We start from the raw sequence: 15,396 nt of genomic DNA on the forward strand, positions 1-15,396 counted from the left end.
GGGGGGAGGGGAGCCAGGGAACAATAGGTAAGAGACGCGCTGGCGCCGAAGCGGGGAGGCACCAGGCTAGCTGGGTGGGCTAGTCAACGGAAGTCAGGTGGGGGGCATTTATACAGTTGGACTAGAGCAGGGGTTAGGTGATAGGATGGTGTTACTGGGGGGGTGGGGGGGGGGGGGGGAAGGGAGGAAGCTGATCTGCCAACGAGGATGGAAACTGGACATGGCAACAGTGAGGAGATCATGAGTGGAGCCGGCCAGGAGGCGGACCAGAGGAAGTGCGACACATGGTTGGGGGGCTGGCCAAGGAAAGTGGAAGGCTGATCGGCAAAGGGGGCGGGGGTTGGGGGCTAAGTGCCCCCCCACCAGGCTGATCTCCTGGAATGTTAGAGGGCTAAAAGGGCCAGTGAAGAGGGCGCGTGTTCTGAAGGCGGACATAGTCATGCTGCAGGAGACGCACCTGGAAGTGGCAGACCAGGTTAGGTTGAGGAAGGGCTGGGTTAGTCAGGTCTTTCATTCAGGGCTCAACACTAAAACTAGGGGGAGTTGCGATAAATAAAAGGGTTCAATTTGAGGCGGAGGGTACAGTTGTGGACGGGAGCGGCAGATTTGTTATGGTTAGGGGTAAGCTCAAAGGGGTGAGAGTAGTCTTGGTCAGTGTGTATGCCCCTAATTGGGACGATGTGGATTTTATCAGGAGGTTGCTAGGGAAGATCCTTGACTTGGACTCACGCAAACTGATCATGGGTGGGGAGTTTAACACAGTCTTGGACCCGAGTCTGGATCGGTCGTCTTCAAACACGGGCAGGTTGCCAGCGATGGCAAAGGAACTGAGAGGGGTTATGGAGCAAATGTGGGGAGCTGATCCGTGCAGATTTAGCCGGCCGTCGGCGAGGGAGTTTTCGTTCTACTACCACGTCCATCAGGTGCATTCCCGAATTGATTTCTTTGTCATGAATAGGTACTTGCTGGCCGGGTGGTGGGAACAGAAATTCGTCAATTACCATAGTGGACCATGCTCCGCGCTGCGTAGACCTACGGATTTGTAAGGATACCTTCCAGCGCCCACAATGGAGGTTGGAAGTGGGATTGCTTTCAGACGATGTGTGAGAGACTCAGGAAATGCATGCAGAATTACCTGCAGGTAAATGATACCGGAGAAGTCTCAGCAGTGGTGCTCTGGGAGGCACTGAAGGCAGTGGTGAGAGGGGAGCTGATCTCAATCCGGGCCCATAGGGACAGGACAGACAGGGCAGAAATGGACAGACTGGTTCAGGAAATTTTACGGACGGACTGGAGCTAGCGGAGTCCCCAAGACCAGAGTTACTCAGGAAACGACAGAGGCTGCAGGCCAAGTTCGGAGTGCTGACTACAGGCAAGGCTGTGGAGCAGCTTAGAAAGGCAAAAGGCGCAATATATGAGCATGGAGAGAAGGCCAGCAGAATGCTCGCGCAACAACTAAGGAAGAGAGAAGCGGCTAGGGAGATACGAAGGATAGCGGATGGGGAGGGAAATCTGGTGGGGGACCCGTCAGGGCTGAACAAGGTGTTTAGGGATTTTTTTTTTTTTTTTAATAAACAATTTTATTGAGGTAGTTTTTGGCTTTATAAACAGTTACAGACATCATCAGAAAGGAAGCAAAAAAGGCAAAAATGTGCAAACATCCACGTTCTTTCAATACTTCCACCGTAACATATTGCACAAGCCCGCTCCCCTCCCACCGGTACTACCCGCCATATTTTCCCTCCTACTCTACTCTAACCCCCCCCCCCCCCCTGCTGACGCTCACTCTCCCGCAAAGAAGTCAATAAATGGTTGCCACCTCCGGGTGAACCCCTGCACAGAACCCCTCAAGGCGAACTTGATTTTTTCCATCCCCAGGAAACTCGACATGTCCGCAAGCCACCACTCCGTCTTCGGGGGCTTTGAGTCCCTCCACGCCAATAGTATTCGTCGCCGGGCTATCAGGGAAGCAAAGGCCAGCACATCGGCCTCTTTCTCCCCCTGGACGCCCGGGTCTTCCGAAACCCCAAAAATTGCCACCCCTGGGCTCATCACCACCCTTGTTTTTAGCACCTGGGACATGACCCCCGCAAATCCCTCCCAGTACCCCCTCAGCTCAGGGCATGCCCAAAACATGTGAACATGGTTCGCTGGTCCTCCCGCGCACCTAGCGCATTTGTCCTCTATCCCGAAAAATTTGCTCATCCGAGCCACCGTCATATGGGCCCGGTGAACGACCTTAAATTGGATCAGCCCGAGCCTAGCACATGTCGCGGTCGAGTTTACCCTACTCAGGGCCTCTGCCCACAGCCCATCCTCCATTTCCCCGCCTAGCTCCTCCTCCCATTTAAGTTTCAGTTCCTCTGTCTGGGACCCTTCCTCCCTCATGAGCACCTTATAAATACCCGAGACTCTACCCTCCCCTTCATCCCTCCCAGAGACTATTCTGTCTAGGATCTCCATTGGCGGGAGGCGCGGGAAAGATGGGACCTGTCTACGAACAAAGTCCCGCAACTGTAGGTATCTAAAATCATTTCCCCTTACCACCCCAAATTTCTCCTCCAAGCTCCTCAAACTCGCGAAGCTCCCTTCCAGGAACATATCACCCACCCTTCCCGCCCCTGCTCGCCGCCATACTCGGAACCCCCCATCCATACTGCCGGGGGCAAACCGATGGTTGTCGCAGATTGGCGCCCAGACAGACGCCCCCATCTCCCCCACATGCCTCCTCCACTGGCCCCATATCCGCAGGGTCGCCACCACTACCGGGCTGGTGGTGTACTTGGCCGGCGGCAGCGGTAGAGGAGCCGTGACCAGGGCTTCCAAACTGGAGCCCCTGCACGAAGCCGCCTCCACCCGCTCCCAAATAGACCCCGTACCCACCATCCACTTCCTTATCATAGCGATGTTGGCCGCCCAGTAATAATTGACCAGACTCGGCAAAGCCAGCCCTCCCTCGCTGCGGTTCCTCTCCAACATCGCCTTCTTTACCCGCGGAGACTTTCCCGCCCAGACAAAGCTCATGATCAGCCCGTTAACTCTTTTGAAGAAGGACTGTGGGATAAAGATCGGGAGGCACTGAAAAATAAACAAAAATCGAGGGAGGATTGTCATCTTTACAGTCTGCACCCTCCCTGCCAGCGACAGCGGGAGTGCATCCCATCTCCGAAACTCTCCCTTCATTTGCTCCACCACCCTGGCCAAATTTAACTTATGCAGCCTGCCCCAGTCTCGTGCCACCTGGATTCCCAAATACCGGAAATTTTCCTCAACCAACCTAAACGGTAGCCCTCTCAATCTGTTCTCCTGGCCCCTTGCCTGGACCACAAACATTTCACTCTTGACCGTATTTAATTTGTATCCTGAGAACTGGCCGAACTCCCTCAGCATTCCCAGTATAGTTCCCATCCCGGCCACTGGGTCCGACACGTACAGGAGCAGGTCGTCTGCATAAAGAGAAACCCTGTGTTCAACCCCGCCCCTCACCATCCCCTTCCAACCCTCTGCGGCTCTCAGCGCCATCGCCAGCGGCTCTATGGCCAGCGCAAACAGCAGCGGGGAGAGCGGGCAGCCCTGCCTGGTCCCTCGGTACAACCTAAAGTACTCCGACACTTCTCTGTTAGTCCTGACGCTGGCCCTCGGGGCCTGATATAATAATTTGATCCAATCCACCAATCCCTCCCCGAACCCAAACCGTCCGAGCACCTCCCATAGATAGTCCCACTCTACCCGGTCAAAGGCCTTCTCGGCGTCCATTGCCACCACTACCTCCACATCTCTACCCGCCGGGGGCATCATTATCACGTTGAGCAATCTCCTCAGATTGGCCGCCAGCTGCCGACCTTTAACGAACCCAGTTTGATCCTCCCCAATCACCTCCGGTACACAGTCCTCCATTCTCCCCGCCAGTACCTTTGCCAGGAGCTTGGCGTCTACATTAATCAGGGAGATTGGCCTGTAGGACCCGCACACCTCCGGGTCTTTACCCCGCTTCAATATCAGAGATATGGTGGCTTGTGACATTGTCGGCGGCAGGGTCCCTCTGTCCCTTGCCTCATTGAAAACCCTCGCCAAGACCGGGCCCACCAGCTCAGAGAACTTCCTATAAAACTCTACTGGGTATCCATCCGGCCCCGGGGACTTCCCCGACTGCATGGCCTTTAGACCCCCCAATACCTCCTCTACTCTAATCGGGGCGCCCAGCTCTTCCACTTGCCCCCCCCCAACTGTTGGGAATGTTAACCCGTCCAGAAACCTTTTCATCCCCTCCGGTTCTTCCGGCGGCTCCGAAGTATACAGCTTACGATAGAAGTCCCGGAATACCCTATTCAATTCTGCCGGATCCTCCACTTTGCGCCCCCCCTCGTCCCTCACTCTACCTATTTCCCTGGCCGCCTCCCTCCTCCTGAGTTGCTGCGCTAACAGTCTGCTAGCCTTTTCCCCATACTCGTACACCACTCCCCTCGCCTTCCTAAGCTGTTCCACGGCCCTGCTCGTGGATAGTGCCCCCAGTTCCGCCTGTAGCCTCCGCCTTTCCCTGAGTAAAACCTCCCCCGGGGACTCCGCGTGCTCTTCATCTATCCGGCCCATTTCCCTGACCAATCTATCCCTCTCTGCCCGGTCTGCCTTGGCTTTGTGGGCCCCAATTGAAATCAGCTCCCCCCGAACTACTGCCTTTAGCGCCTCCCACACGGTCGCCGCTGAGACCTCCCCAGTGTCATTCACCTGCAGGTAATTTTTTATACATTTCCGAAGCCTCTCGCAGATCCCCTCCTCCGACAGCAGTCCCACATCTAGCCTCCATTGCGGGCGTTGATAACTCGCTCCCCCGAACTGCAGGTCCACCCAATGCGGGGCATGGTCTGAAATGGTAATTGCTGAGTATTCCGTGTTTTTTACCTCCCCCATACAGTCCCTGCTTATTACAAAGAAATCTATCCTGGAATATACTTTATGAACGTGCGAGTAAAACGAGTAGCCCCTTCCTGTTGGCTGTCCCTCTCTCCAGGGGTCCACTGCCCCCATTTGCCCCATAAACCCTTTCAGCTCCCTTGCCATTGCTGAGAGTCTACCCGTTCTGGGACCCGACCGATCCAAAGTCGGGTCAAGGACCATGTTAAAGTCCCCTCCCATTATTAGCTTGCGAGAATCCAAGTCCGGGATCTTCCCCAGCACTCTTTTAATAAAGTCCACGTCATCCCAGTTCGGGGCATATATATTCACCAGCACCACCCTTCTCCCCTCCAGTCTGCCCCGTACCATCAGGTATCTGCCCCCCCTGTCTGCAGATATGCCCTCTGCCTCAAATTGCACGCGCTTGTTGATCATGATTGCCACCCCTCTGGACTTCGAGTCCAAGTCCGAGTGGAAGACCTGGCTAATCCAGCCCTTCCTTAGCCTGGTCTGGTCTGACACTTTCAGATGTGTCTCCTGCAACATAATTACGTCCGCCCTCAGGGCCCGCAAGTGCGCGAACACCCGCGCCCTCTTAACCGGCCCATTCAGTCCCTTGACGTTCCAGGTGATCAGCCTGGTCGGGGGGCACATCCCACCCCCCCCACCCCGCCGGTCAGCCATAGCCTTTCTCGGGCCGGCCCCTGACCCGTGCGTCGCGCCATTCCTGGCCCGCCCTTTGGCTGCCTCCACCCTCGACCTCCTTTCCAGTGCCTATTTCAAGTCCCTCTCCCGTCAGCAGAACAACCCCCCCCTCCCCTAACCCCATCCCCCGATACCCCCACCCCCGCCATCTACTGGCTGTTACTTCCCCCCCCATCTGACTTCCTTGACTAGCCAATCTGCTAGCCCGGTGACTCAACACTCCGGCGCCTTCCTGTCCCATTCCCCTTGTTTCCCCGCCCTCCTCCCCACCCACTGGGGCAAGCCGGTTCCAGTGTCTTCCACGAGCTGCACAAAAAGCCCAAACAGGAAAAAAAAAAAAACCCCATAAAAAGGGAAAAAACCACAGAAAAAAGAGAAAAAGCACATAAATGTCCATGAACAAAGGAAAGAGTCTCAAATGTTCCGCTTGGCCCCTTTGGCCCAGCAAACCGTTGAGCAGCGGTCCAGGCACATTCGGCGTTCCTTCCCACAAAAATCCTCGGGCCCTAACTCGCGTCCTTGGGGCCTCCTTTCGGGACCAGCCCCAGGTCCCTCACAAAATCCATCGCTTCTTCGGGCTCGGAGAAGTAGTGGTGTTGACCCTGGTGCGTGACCCATAGCCGGGCTGGGAACAGCAGACCAAACTTCACGTGCTTCTTGAACAGCACCTCCTTGACATTCTTAAAGGCTGCTCGCCGCCGAGCCGCCTCCTGGCTTAGATCCTGATAAATGCGGAGAACACTGTTGTTCCACGTGCTGCTCCTGGCGCTCTTTGCCCACTGCAGCACCCGCTCCTTGTCCACGAACCTGTGGAACCTAATCACCATCGGGCGGGGGGGTCCGCCCGGCCTCCCCTGCCTTGCCTGCACTCTGTGTGCCCCCTCCAGCTCCAACGGTCGTGGAAAGGCTTCGGCTCCCATCAGCTGCTTCAGCAGGTCTGCTACAAACGCTGCAGCATCAGCTCCCTCCGCCCCCTCCGGGAGGCCGACCATCCTCAGATTGTTCCTGCGGATTCTATTCTCCAGCTCCTCCACTCTGTCCAGCAGTCTTCTCTGCCGCTCTTTCAGGCCGTCCACTTCTACCGCTGCAACCGTTTGCGCATCCGCCTGCTCCTCCACCGCCTCTCCCAGCTCCTTAACTTTCACATCCTGGGCGTCCATCCTCTGGTTCAGCTGATCCACCGCTTTCTGGATTGGGTCCAAGCTGTCCCGCTTCAGCGCTTCAAAACTGGACTTCATTACCTGGAGCATGTTATCCAGCGCCAACTGGATTGCTGAGTCCGGGGTCCGTGTGTCCGCCATCTTAGGTCCCAGGTAATTTTCTTCAGGTCCTTGTCTCTGTCCCTTTTTCTCCTTCTTCTTCTGCCTTCTGGAATCCCGCTGTTCCATATGCCGCAGCCCGCTCCTCAGCGCCTTCGCTGCCGCTTTCCTTTGCCCAGCACCTTAAATTTTTACCCCCTCCTGGGCATCTGAAGTGGGTCCAAGCTGTCCCTCCTCAGCAACTCCAAACTTTTTTTTCCCTTTGTCCTGGAGGAAGGAAGGTCCGTGGGTCCGCCATCTTACCCTTCAGGTCAGCTTCCTCCTTGCCTCCGTCTCTCTCTCTTTCTTCCTCACCTGCTGGCCTCCCACACTTTCATTTTCTGCAGCCCGCTCTCCTCTTCTGTTCCCGGCAGCCTTTCTGCCGCCTCTGTGGTCCCGCTATCGCGGGGAAACAGCTGTTCAGTCCCGCCGGAGTGAGAGCCCACCGAATGTGCGGCTCACTCGGACATCGCCGCCACCGGAAGTCCCTTTAGGGATTTTTATAGTAAGCTGTACACTTCGGAACCCCCGAGGGGACCGGAGGAGATGAAACGATCCCTGGATGGACTGACCTTCCCAAGAGTGGGTAGGGGGTTGGTAGATGGACTGGGAGCCCTGGTTGGGATCGAAGAGGTACTGGGGGGGGCCTGAAGGTCATGCAGTCGGGTAAAGCCCCGGGCCGGTGCTGGTCAGGGCTTTTAATGAGGCAAGAGACAGAGCGGTCCTACCCCCGACGATGTCGCAGGCCACTATTTCGCTTATTCTGAAACGGGGGCCTGTGGGTCTTATAGGCCAATCTCTTTGATCAACGCAGACGCTAAGTTACTGGCCAAGATCTTGGCGACTAAAATTGAGGTCTGTGTACCGGATGTAATTGCGGAGGACCAAACTGGGTTCGTAAAGGGTAGACAACTGGCGGCCAATCTAAGAAGGCTGCTTAATGTGATCATGATGCCCCTGGAGAGCAGGGAGGCAGAGATAGTGATAGCTATGGATGCGGAAAAGGCTTTCGACCAGGTCGAGTGGGACTATCTGTCGGAGGTGCTGGGAAGGTTTGGGTTCGGGGAGGGGTTCATTGACTGAATTTGGCTGTTATACCAGGCCCCAGAGGCTAGTGTAAGGACGAACAGGACGACATCAGATTACTTCAGACTACACCGCAGGACAAGGCAGGGCTGCCCTCCCTACTGCTGTTCGTGCTGGCCATAGAGCCGCTGGCAATTGCTCTGAGAGTTTCAAAGGACTGGAAAGGGCTGTGATGTGTTGGGCACTTTGGATCCGTGAAGTAGACATATGCCACCAACACTGAACATGATTCAATGCTATTTTATTAACCCTTATAAAATGCTAGACATACTGTTACTGTGGCTGTACACAATGCTAGTTTAACTAGAGACCTGTGCCAGTCTGAACCAGTTGAATCACTCAGCACATGGTGAGAGTCTGTACTGTAACTGATAAGCTCTTGTGCTTCTGAGAGGCAGCATCCAGAATGAGCGGAAAAAGTGATGCCCTCTGTCTTTATAGTGCGTGTGTTCTAACTGGTGATTGGCTGCGGTGTTTGTGCATGTTGATTGGTCCTAGTGTCTGTCCATCAGTGTGTGTGTCTGCACCATGATACACTGGTGTATATTATGGCAGACTGGTCTGGGGGGGAGTGGAACATAAAGTCTCGTTATACGCAGATGACCTGTTGTTCTACGTAGCAGACCCAATGGCGGGGATGGATGGCATCATGGAAATCCTGAGGGAATTTGGTCGGTTTTCAGGATATAAATTGAACATGGCTAAGAGCGAATTGTTCGTAATTCAGGCGAGGGGGCAGGAGAATAGGCTGAAGGGGTTGCCGTTCAGGCTGGTAGGAGAAAGCTTTAGATTCTTGGGGATAGAGGTGGCACGGGACTGGGGCAGATTGCATTAGCTCAGCCTTTCCCGTTTGGTGGAACGAGTGAGGGAGGAGGTTTGGAGTTGGGATGCACTCCCGCTGTCACTAGTGGGGAGGGTGCAGACTGTCAAGATGATGATTCTCCCGAGATTCTTGTTCATAATTCAGTGTCTCCCCATTTTCATCCCGAGGTCCTTCTTTAAGAGGCTGAATAAAATTATCCTGGTATTTGTCTGGGCGGGGAAGTCCCCACGGTGAGGAAGGTGATGCTCGAAAGGAGCAGAGGGGAAGGGGGCTGGTGTTGCCGAACTTTAGCAACTACTACTGGCCGGCCAACATAGCGATGATAAGGAAATGGATATTGGGCAGAAGGTCGGTCTGGGAGAGGATGGAGGCTGCATCGTGCGGGGGCACTAGTTTGGCGGCCCTGGTTACGGTGCCTCTGCCACTCCCGCCGGCGTGGTACTCCACCAGCCCTGTAGTGGTGGCGGCTTTGCGGATCTGGGGCCAGTGGAGGAGGAAGTAAGAGCATCGGTGTGGACCCCAATCTGCGGCAATCACCGATTTGCCCCGGGGAACATGGATGATGGGTATCGACTGTGGCGGAGGGCAGGGATTGTGAACGTGGGTGATCTGTTCCTGGAAGGGAGCTTTCCGACCATGAGGGCGTTGGAGGAGAAGTTCGGGCTGGCAGGAGGGAATGACTTTAGATACTTACAGGTGCGGAATTTCGTGCGCAGGCTGGTGCTGTCCTTCCCACACCTCCCGCCAAAGGGCAGGCAGGACAGGGTAGTTTCTAGGGGAGAGGTAGGTGAGGGTAGAGTCTCAGATATTTACAAAGAACTAATAGGAGCAGAGGATACACAGACTGATGACCTGAAGCTTAAGTGGAAAGAGGAGCTCGGGGGGAGATGGCGGACGGTATTTGGGCAGAAGCTCTGGGCACAGTAAACACGACCACAATGTGTGCCAGGCTCAGTCTGATCCAGTTTAAGGTCATGCACCGGGCCCACATGACAGTGGCCCGGATGAGTAAATTTTTCGGGCTGGAGGACAAGTGTGCCAGATGCGCCGGTGGGCCGTCTAATCACGTGCACATGTTCTAGTTGTGCCCTAGACTCAGGGGTACTGGCAGGGATTCGCGGACATCATGTCCCGTTGTTTGGAAAACTGGGGTGGTCATGATTCATGAGGTGGCAATCTTTGGGGTGTCAGAGGACCCAGGATTCCAGGAGGAGAAGGAGGCCGATGTCTTGGCCTTTGCTTCCTTGGTAGCCCGGCGACGAATACTGTTGGCATGGAGGGACTCAAAGCCCTTGAATTCCGAAGCATGGCTACCGGACATGGCGAGCTTTCTCGGTCTAGAAAAGGTTAAGTTTGCCTTGAGAGGTTCACTATCGGGGTTCGCCTAGAGGTGGCAGCCATTCATTGACTTCTTTGTGGAAAATTAATCGTCAGCTGGGGGAGTGGGGGGGGGGGGGGGTGTGGGCTACGATAGTGTAGAGTAGGGAGTGGTTTAGGTAGGTCTTTGCGCGAATGGAGTAGTGGTTTGCACTATGTGTTATTTGCTTTTCCTTTTGTACGGTACTATACAATGTCATTGTTTTATATGCCAAAAATACCTCAATAAAAATTGTTTATTAATGATAGATCCTTGGAAAGCAGGACTTGAAGAATGTTAAGGGTCAGGATTTCCGAGTCTCCCGTCTGTGAAACTTGTGGAAAATGGTAGTGATTCAGTTGCACCTGTCAACCAAAGTTTCTGGGAAACTGCAATCTACCTTCTTCAAGATAAATGATGTCAAGAGGGAGAAAAAAGAAGGATTGACTCATTACACTAAGAAGTCAAACTCCTTAGGTGGGATTCTTCAATAATGGGGCTATGTCCCCACCCCCACGGAAAAACGCACGTGAATCACTCAGGACTTACCTGGACTTGCTGGAGAAAGTCCAGGGTGATTCTTCGATTTGCAAGGGGCCAGCAGGGCCCCGGAGTAGTCCTCACAGCTCTGGCTGCTGATACGGTGCCCTGCACTTCCGGTCGGGGGTCCGGCATGCGGACGTCGGTGGCCTGCGTCGGCTGCCCTGCGAGACATGGCCGACCCACACCGCGGACTGGCACCAAGATATTAGCCCCCCCCCCCCCCAGATCGTGAGCGCCTGCGGATCGGTGGCCCTCGATCGGTAGCCTAGTCATCCTGGAGGGCCCCCCCCCATGAATGATCCCCCTGGCCCCCCCACCAGTGTCCGCAGCCGCCACGCCAAGTTCCCGCTGGGTGGAGCCATGCGAGAACCACACTGGCGGGAACTCGGCCAGCTGCACTTGGTGAATTGCCGCGGGGGCCTCTTTCAATGGCCCCCGACCGGCGCTGCATCGACCACGCACGCCCGATTGCCGGCGATTCTCCGGGGACATCTGTTCTATCATTGTAACTAGAAGGAGACTATAGGACTTTCTTGTTATTCTCAGCACAAGAGATGAAAATGTCACTCCAGCTATTCCAGTGAAAATAATGATCAAATTGAATTAGATCAGATTTCATTTGAATTGTACATATAAATGGTACTATTGTTGCTCTGCTTTGGAAATGAGGAGCTCAAAATTGACTCCTACGCAATCTGGGAGAGATTTCTCCCACAACTTGAATCTTAATCGGTTCGAGTTATAACAATTTTTTATTGTGAAGATTAGATGACATGTTCTGCTATCTTCAGCACTGCTTGATGATTAATTTGGATTTTTTTTTCCTGCTCAACTTGATGATTGGCGAGCTCTGGCTATAATTCTCCTCATGCCTTTGAAAGCATAACAGGTTTACCTCAAAGAGGCTTCTGCGGACAGGACCTTCACGGGTTACTTTTATCTTTCTTGAGTTTCAACATCAGACCTGTATGCCTGCAGTGCTGAGTCAGTAGCTTCAGTTTTTGAATGCTTAGCTGAGTCAGCACCAGCTGCTCTTGAGGACCCACTGCCTGTTTTTGTAGCATTTAATTTGACACTTAGAATTACCTTACCTAATGCCTTTGTGCCTTTTATTCATTTATCACTCCCAAATCATTTTATGATTCATCTTGTCAAATGATATGCACTTCAATTCTGCAATCGTATTTTTTTGTTTCCTCTTTCATATGGGATCTGAGTGTCACTGGCAAGATTAGCATTTGTTGACTGGTGATTCACTGAACCATTTCAGAGGGCAGTTAAGAATCAACCACATTGCTGTGGGCCTGAATCACATCAAGGCCAGAGCATTAAAAACAGCAAATTTCCTTCCATAAATGGACATTGGTGAAGATGAGCATATTTTTGGTTTAATTTTATCACTATTATTGAGACCAGTTTCAAATTGCAGAATTATTAATTAATTGAATTTAAATTCCTCCAGCTTCCATGGTGAGATTTGAAGCCCTGTCCCCATGCGCATTACTTGCATCTCACAATTACTATTCCAATGACATTCCCGCTACGTTGCCAGAAATTCTGGGGTCATTATCCTGTATTTCAGATTTGCTGGTATTTGCTGGAAGACTAAGGGCAGGATCCTCCATTTGGGAGACCATGGGCGGGATTTTCCGTCCTGCCAGCCCCGTTTGCTGGTTACAGTTGGATCCTCTGTTTCGGCAGCCGGCCAGTGGGGTTTGCTATTGGCCATCCCCCACTGTCGGGAAACCCGTGTGTTTGGGTGCGCTGCCGGTGAAGTGGAGGATCCAGCCGATGGAGAATCCCGCAGCGTATTCTCCTGCTGGAGCTTAATTGCACATGAAAGCGATTCCCAATCCTTAGCCATCCAAACCTTTGGATGGCGAGGATGGCAAGGGATTCCCTAGGGGCTTTCGGACTGCCATTTTGAGTAGGTGGCCCGATAGCAATGTCCCGCGGCTGGACCTCCCCACAATGCAATTCAGCCCCATCCTGGGATTTTCTGGGTCACTCCCCCTCCTCTCCCCCCCCCCCCCCCCCATTAGAGACCCACTAAATTAAGAGACGCTTCATAGACCCCTTAAATGAAGAGACCCCCTGAATGAAGAGACCCCCAGAAACCCCTATATATAGAGACGCACCACAGAGACTCCTTTAATAAAAGGTCCCCCCAGAGACCCACTAAATAAAGAGAACCCCCGCCCCCTGAGAGTCCTCGTAGAAGAGAAACACCTGTCAGTAATGCCCTCAGAAAAGAGACCCCTGTCTGGAGGTCGTCCAGAAGAGAGACCATTGTCAGAAAGCCTCCCAGAAGAGAGACGCCATCAGGAAGCCCCCCAGGAAAGAGACCCCTGTCAGAGAGCAGACCAGACCAAGGCAGTGAAAAAAAATCACTGATTTAACACTCACCTGGGCAATATACCTGCTGGCTCAGGCACAGGGAGCAGCACCTGTCAATTCCTGGAGAGAGAAAACCAGTCAGCTGGGTTTAAACTCCCTCAGATCTTTGAGCTGCAAGCTCATTCATTCATTTCTCCTTCATATTGAGTTTGCTAGGCTGTGATTGACAGCTTCCACACACACCCAGCTGTCACCTTCCTTCATAAGAACATAAGAACTAGGAGCAGGAGTAGGCCATCTGGCCACTCGAGCCTTTCAATTAAATCATGGCTGATCTTTTGTGGACTCAGCTCCACTTTCCGGCCCGAACACCATAACCCTTAATCCCTTTATTCTTCAAAAAACTATCTATCTATCTTTACCTTAAAAACATGTAATGAAGGAGCCTCAACTGCTTCACTGGGCAAGGAATTCCATAGATTCACAACCCTTTGGGTGAAGAAGTTCCTCCTAAACTCAGTCCTAAATCTACTTCCCCTTATTTTGAGGCTATGTCCCCTAGTTCTGCTGTCACCTGCCAGTGGAAACAACCTGCCCGCATCTATCCTATCTGTTCACTTCATAATTTTAAATGTTTCTACAAGATCCCCCCTCATCCTTCTAAATTCCAACGAGTACAGTCCCAGTCTACTCAACCTCTCCTCATAATCCAACCCCTTCAGCTCTGGGATTAACCTAGTGAATCTCCTCTGCACACCCTCCAGCGCCAGTATGTCCTTTCTCAAGTAAGGAGACCAAAACTCCAGGTGTGGCCGCACTAACACCTTATACAATTGCAACATAACCTCCCTAGTCTTAAACTCCATCCCTCTAGCAATGAAGGACAAAATTCCATTTGCCTTCTTAATCACCTGTTGCACTTGTAAACCAACCTTCTGTGACTCATGCACTAGCACACCCAAGTCTCTCTGAACAGCGGCATGCTTTAATATTTTATCGTTTAAATAATAATCCCGTTTGCTGTTATTCCTACCTTATTCCTTCATGGTTGAGTAGTCAGCTGTGAAACTAACTGCAAAGTTTATAAATATCAAGCTTTGATTGACAGTTTCTGGACCACTTCAAACAGAATTAAGTGCTTTCCAGTTATCTCCAGACTCAAGCCTGCCTCCCTGAACAGTGTGACTGGATCCCCTTACCCTGCTTGACCTAGTGTGATTTTATTCTGGAAGATATTGTTGAGTAATTAACCTATATCAACCTTAGTATCATAAAATTGATGACGCTAAATCAATGACAAGTTAAATTTTTATAGCATCCTTAATATAATAAAAGATCTCAAGACACTTCACAGGAACATTATGAATCAAAATTTAACCATGTGGAACATAAGACAAAAATCGAACAGTTGGTCAAATGTTTGGTCAAAGAACTTGTTCCTTTTAAGAAGTATCTTAAAGGAAGGAAGAGAGACAAATGATCTGAGAGGTTTATGGTGGTAATCCCAGAACCTTGGACCTAGGCAACATAAGGCACAATCACTAGTCTTTTAAAACATTTATTCATGGAATGTGGGCATTGCTAGCAAGCACAGCATTTGTTGCCCATCAGAAGGTAGTGGTGAGCTGCTTTCTTGAACTACTGCAGTCCCTCAGTGTAGGTACATGCACAGTGCTTTTAGGGATGGAGTTCCAGAGTTTTGACCCAGCGACTGTGAACAAATGGTGATATATTTCCAAGTCAGGATAATAGGGAGCTTGGATATTGTCCAGGTCTTGCTGCATTTGGACATGGACTGCTTCAATATCTGAGGAGTCACGAATGGTGCTGAACATTCTACAGTCATCATCTCCATTCACGATCTGAATGATGTAAGGAAAGTCATTGAAGAATCAGCTGAAGATGGTTGGGCCTAAACACTGCCCTGAGGAACTCCTGCAATGATGTCCTGGAGCTGAGATGACTGGCCTCCAACCACCACAACCACCTTCCTTTGTGCCAGTTGTGATACCAGCCAGCACAAGGTTTTCCCTTTGATTCCCTTGACTCAATTTTTGCTAGGATTCTTTAATACCATAGTCAGTCAAATGCTGCCTTGATGTCAAGGGCAGTCACTCTGGAATTCCGCTCTTTTGTCCATGTTTGAATCAGGCTGTGATGAGGGCAGTAGCTGAGTGACCCTGATGGACTCCAAACTCAGCATTACTGAGGAGGCTGCTTGATGACCCTTCATCATTTTGCTGATGATCGAGAGTAGACTGATGGGGTGGTATTTGGCTGGATTGGATTTGTTCTGCTTTTTGTGTACAGGACATACCTGGGCAATATTGTTTGTCCAGTTCAGTTTCTGGTCA

At 52.1% G+C, this 15,396-nt stretch overlaps 1 protein-coding gene across 6 annotated transcripts in view; it reads left to right on the forward strand.

Moving 5' to 3' along the window:
* adam22 (ADAM metallopeptidase domain 22) overlaps positions 1-15,396 on the forward strand; it is a 480,389-nt gene that overhangs the window by 177,667 nt on the left and 287,326 nt on the right. The window lies entirely within an intron of this gene.

This window comes from Scyliorhinus canicula, chromosome 5 (assembly GCF_902713615.1).
Source record: "Scyliorhinus canicula chromosome 5, sScyCan1.1, whole genome shotgun sequence".
NCBI lineage: Eukaryota > Metazoa > Chordata > Chondrichthyes > Carcharhiniformes > Scyliorhinidae > Scyliorhinus > Scyliorhinus canicula.